This window comes from Diceros bicornis, chromosome 10, assembly GCF_020826845.1.
Source record: "Diceros bicornis minor isolate mBicDic1 chromosome 10, mDicBic1.mat.cur, whole genome shotgun sequence".
NCBI classification, from domain to species: domain Eukaryota; kingdom Metazoa; phylum Chordata; class Mammalia; order Perissodactyla; family Rhinocerotidae; genus Diceros; species Diceros bicornis.
In genome coordinates this window covers 5018531-5024326 of record NC_080749.1, presented here as the reverse complement: position 1 = coordinate 5024326, position 5796 = coordinate 5018531, and the positions used below count along the sequence as shown (strand labels likewise).

At 36.3% G+C, this 5796-nt stretch overlaps 1 non-coding gene across 1 annotated transcript; it reads right to left on the bottom strand.

The window, feature by feature from the left end:
- Positions 1-2164: 2164 nt before the first annotated feature.
- Positions 2165-2226, bottom strand: LOC131411090 (U7 small nuclear RNA). The gene has a single exon (XR_009221484.1). It is a non-coding gene; the product is annotated as a U7 small nuclear RNA (small nuclear RNA).
- Between the last annotated feature and the right edge of the window lie 3570 nt (positions 2227-5796).

Sequence of the window (5796 nt, the reverse complement as noted above, 5' to 3'; positions counted from 1 at the left end):
TTATCTTCACAAAGAACAAGCTCTTAGTTTAATTGATCGTTTCTACTGTTTTTGGTTTCAATTTCATTTATTTCTGCTCTAATTTTTATTATTTCCCTCCTTCTGCTGACTTTGGGCTTTATTTGTTCTTCTTTTTCCAGTTCTGTTAGGTGTAGTTTAAGGTCGCTTTAGAGATTTTTCTTGTTTGTTGATGTGGGCCCGTATGGCTATGAATTTCCCTCTTAGGACCACTTTTGCTGCATCCCATATGAGATGGTATGGTATATTTTCATTTTCACTTGTCTCCAGATATTTTTTGATTTCTCCTTTAATTTCTTCAATGATCCATTGGTGTTCAGTATCGTGTTGTTTAATCTTCGTGTGTTTGTCACTTTCCCAGTTTTTTTCTTGTAGTTGATTTCTAGTTTCATAGCATTATGGTCGGAAAAGTTCGTTGTTATGATTTCAATCTTAAATTTATACAGGCTTGCCTTGTTTCCCAACATATGGTCTATCTTTGAAAAAGTTCCATGTGCACTTGATAAGAATGTGTATTCTGTTGATTTTGGATGGGATGTTCTTTATATATAAATATATTAAGTCGATCTTATCTAGTTTTTCATTTAGTGTCACTATTTCCTTGTTGACTTACTGTCTGGTTGATCTATCTATTGGTGACAGTGGAGTGTTGATGTCCCCTACTATTATTGCGTTGCTGTTAATATCTCCTTTTAGGTCAATTAATAGTTGCTTTATGTACTTTGGTGCTCCTGTGTTAGGTGCATATATATTTATAAGTGTTATGTCCTCTTGGTGGAGTGTCTCTTTTATCATTATATACTGCACCTCTTTGTCTGTCATTTTTTTTATCTTGAAGTCTACTTTGTCTGATGTAAGTATAGCAACATCTGCTTTCTTTTCTTTGCTGTTAGCTTGGAGTATCATCTTCTATGCCTTCACTCTAAGTCTGTGTTTGTCCTTAGAGCTGAGATGTGTTTCTGGAGGCAGGAAATTGTTGAGTCTTGTTTTTTAATCCATCCAGCCACTCCATGTCTTTTGATTTGGGAATTAAATCCATTTACATTTAGAGTAACTATTGATATATGAGGGCTTAATGCTTCCATTTTATCACTTGTTTTTCAGTTGTTATGTATTTCCCTTGTTTCTCATCCTGTGTATTTTGCACTGCCAATTCAGTTTGGTGGCTCTCTATGAAGGTTTTCTCAGTTTTCTCTTTATTTATCATTTGTTTCTTTGTTCTGATTTTTTGTTTAGTGGTAACCATGATGTTTGTATAAAAGATCTCATAGATGAGATAGTCCATTCCCTGATAGCCTCTTTTTCCCCTAGTCTAAGCAGGTTTCATCCCTATCCTCTTCCACTTCTAAGTTGTTGTTGTCACAACTTTATCTGTTATGTGTTGTGAATTTGTGGTTAAAATGAAGTGATAATATTTACTTTCAATCTTTTCCTTCCCTTTATCTTTAGAGTTATAATTGTTTGCAAATCTGTTCTGATAGAGAGTTGCAATTTTCTGATTTTGTCTGCCTATTTATCTCCTTGCTCAAGACTTTGTAAACCCTTTCTTCTTTTTCTTTTCAGGTCTGAGGGCCTTCTTGATCAAATCTTGTGGGAGGGCGTTGTCTTGTGGCAATGAACTCCCTCAGCTTTTATTTATCTGGGAAAGTTTTTATTTCTCCATCATACCTGAAGGATATTTTCACTGGAAAGTGAAAATATCCAGCCACTCTGTGTCCTTTGACTGGTGAATTCTATCCATTTACGTTTAGGGTGATTATTGATATAGGAGGGCTTAATACTGCCATTTTATCTTTTGTTTTCTGGTTGTTCTATATTTGCATTGTTTCTTTTCCCTTGTATTTCTCATTGCCATTTCAGTTTTGTGGTTTTCTGTGATGGTTTTCTCTTTATTTATGATTTGTGACTCTGCTTTGATTGTTTTGTTTTGACATTACCATGAGGTTTGTAAAAATCATCTCATAGATGAGATAGTCCATCTTCTGATAGCCTCTTATCTCCATTAGCCCAAGTGGGTTCCATCTCCAAACTCTTCCCCTTCTGAGTTATTGCTGTCACAAATTATTCTTTTTCTGTTGTGAGTTTGTGACTAAACTGAAGTGTTTACAGTTGGGTTTTTTTGGTTGTTGGTTTTGTTTTTTTTGCAGGGGGTCTTCCAGTGAGGATCAGAAAACATGCTGGGCAAATTCTATAAAAGCTGTAACACTTACAGTTATTTTGGTGCTTTCTTTCTCTTTCTCTTTTATGTTATAATTAAATGTTGGGTAACTTATTCTGATAGAGCACTGAAATTTTCTGATTTTGTCTATTTATCTCCTTGCTCAAAGCTTTGTAAACCTTTGCTTTTTTGTTTCAGGTATGAGGGCATCCTTCATCATTTCTTGTGAGGCAGGTCTAGTGGCAATGAACTTCCTCAGCTTTTGTTTATCTGGGAAAGTTTTTATTTCTCCATCATATCTGAAGGATAATTTCACCGGATAGAGTATTCTTGGCTGATAGTTTTTGTCTTTCATTATTTTGAATAAATCATTTCATTCTCTCCTAGCCTGTAAAGTTTATGCTGAGAAATCCACTGAAAGCCAAATGGAGTTTCCTTTTTAAGTTATTTTCTTCTCTCTTGCTGCCTTTAATATTTTTTCTTTGTCATTGACTTTTTTTTTTTCAGGGTCCAGTGTTTTAGCTATATTTTATATTTTAGTCAACCAACTTAGAACCCTTCATCCAGAGATAAGCATTGAACTTTTAACAGAAAAAATAGTAACCATAAGAACAAGAAAATATATATTGCATCAAAATTGCCAAGACCAGTCTTTTCAGGTATTTAATAATTATAAATTAATAATTAATTGGATCTCTAGATGGGAATATTTGTCATTGACTTTTGACAGTTTTAATATTATATGCATTGGAGAAGGTCTTTTTATATTTATGTAATTAGGAATTATGTTGGCTTCATGTACTTCTATGTCCAGTTTCTTGCCCAGGTTTGAGAAGTTCTCAGCTATTATTTCTGTGAACAAGCTCTCTGCTCCTTTCTCTCTCTCTTCTCCCTCTGAGATACCTATAATCTTTATGTTACTTTTCCTAATTCAGATATTTCTTGAAGAATTTCTTCATTTTTAAAAAATCTTAATTCTCTCTCCTACTTCACCTGAAGCATTTCTAGGTTTCTGTCTTTGAGCTCACTAATTCTCTCCTCCATGAGGTCTGCTCTATTTTTATGGTTTCTACATTATTTTTTATCTCATTAATTGTGTTCTTCATAGCCAGAATTTCTGTTTGGCTTTTATTTAGAGCGTCAATCTCTTTGGTGTAGTATTCCTTATGTTCATTCACTTTATTCCTGAGCTCATTGATCTTTCTGAGTGTTCTTATAACTCATTGAGTTACAGCTATTTTGAATTCTCTATCAGTTAGATTGTAATTTTCTATGACTTCAGATTTGGTTTCTGGAGAGTTGTCATTTTCCTTCTGTTTTGCGGTGATACTGTATTTCTTCACAGTGTTTGATGAATTGATCCTCTGCCGGCTCAATTGTGGTAGTAGTCATCTTTTCTTATTTGGGTACAGCTTTGGTTACTTTGGTTCTGGTGACTTGGGTCTCATGTTCCTCCACTGGCTCTCTGTGGGCTCAGATGCTGCTGTCCCATGCACCACCTGTGTTGCTGTTCCTAGGTTGTCTTGGGGTGCTGCTTGCACTGCTGCTAGGGGTGCTGGGTTCACGGGTGTCACTGTTGCTGGCAGACGCCTGTGGACCCAGGGACTTGTATACAGCCCCCATTGTTAGTGGAGCTGGTGTTGAGGTTACCACCACTGGGGGCTGAGTGACCAGTTCTGTTATGGTTCCCATTGCTTCTGGTCAAAGATTCCACCTGCCACTGCTGGGGGTAGGCAAGGGCTGTTTTATCTGTTCCCATCCTGTTTGTTCATAGTTGTGCCAGGTGGGCTGCTCTGCATTTGCACAGGCTGGGCTGCAGCCACTCAGTGGGTGTCACTCACATGGGGCTACCACCTGGTGGGGCGCCTTCATGTCGGTGGGGCCACTGTTTGGGTGCGATGCCTTTGCAAGAGCTGAGCATTCACAAATATGGGGCCACTGCAGCATGGTGGGCACTCCCACCAGCTGGGCTACCACTGCTCTGCAAGCATTCATGTGCGGGCCAGGCTGCCCCTGCCTCCACTCATAGTCATGCTGGCCACTATGTGAGGATCTGCAACTTGGATCGCTGCTGCTGGGGAGCAGGAGGGGGCCATTCCTCTAGTTCCATTGCTTTCCAGTGGAACCATCTTCAGATGTATAGCTGCATGGATCTCTCAGGCATCCTGTTGTACTGTGTAGGGAATCCTCTGTTGGCTAATGGATGTCTGTTTAGGTGTAACTTAGAGGGGAGAATCAAAGGAACAACTCACTCCACCATGATGCTGACATCACTCCCACATCTTTCTTGAATATGATAATCTGGTCAAAACTTTGGTAATATAGCCAATATTTCCAATTGTATCCTGTTGTAAGGAGAACAGATTCTTATTGAATTTATGCAAATACATATATTGTCATGAAAAGAATACTAAAGAGTTTCCGAATTCTGGAGGGATCAGTTAGGGAGAAAAAGATAAATGCTTCAACCTTTGTTGTGAAGATACACTTTATCAAATTGTTCTAAGTTATAGATAGCTTAATGGATCCCTTACATCTGGAAAACAAAACATTAAAGCAATCATCTTTCCATTTGAGTTTTAAAAATTCTTACCCAGTTCAGTATTATGATTTTAAAGTTATCAAAAACCTGTATTCTGGAGTACTTGTCAAAGTCTTTTCCATGAATCTCTTTGAAGATTAAATATATTTGAATAAGCATCAAAGTAAAACAATAACTGCTTGTAACTGACAAAAGACAAAAAAAGGGCAACAGGTAATAATAAGATGAGGGTCAATTATAATGCAATTGAGAAGGAAATATGGTTATTTCTATGACATATATTTTTAGATAGTAACTAGAATTATGTCATATCATTATAGTTAATAATTCATAACATTATAGCTAATATAGTCATATCATTATAGCTTGACCAAACTAACAATAAAAGATTTCAAAGGCAAATACAAAAAGCTACATAGCTGTAAGCAAAACTTAACTCCTTTAATATTAAGAAGACTCAGTTTTACTAAGTAAGTAAAGACCTAAAAAAAGCAACACAGGAAAGTATTTTAATAAAACACAAAATTCTGTTTTCCAGGCATACTACTTAAAAAGTAAAGTAGCTTTCACAATCTGTTATCAAAAGCAGACCATTGGCCCAAGAAAACCTTGTCCTTTTAACAGACAAGAAAGCCAAATTTTAATTTTTCATCAGCTTACTTTTGATATCAAAACTCATTCCTTCCAATCTTAGCCAGTCCTGACATCACATAAAATTTATTTCCCAAAGTTGCTTTCCAAAACCTTCTACAACTTTCTTTTTCATTCAGATTTTGTCATATGTTTTTCTCTATCCCATTCCAAAATAACCAGCCTCTCTTTAGGACAAAATTGCTTTCTTTTCCCTCAACAATATTCATTTCCGTTCCTCATACCTTCTTTCACCGAAACACACATCCTACTTTCCTTGCACATGGAGATGTTTTCTTTTATGTTTCTAATAGCTTTAGTTACATTTATCAGAATTTTTAACACGTAGAATCCTTAATTTCTAGTGAAAACTAAAAAGTAAGCAATTTTGGATTGGCAAATTAATAATCTTTCAATGTGGCACAAGACACGGTTACTAACAGACCCA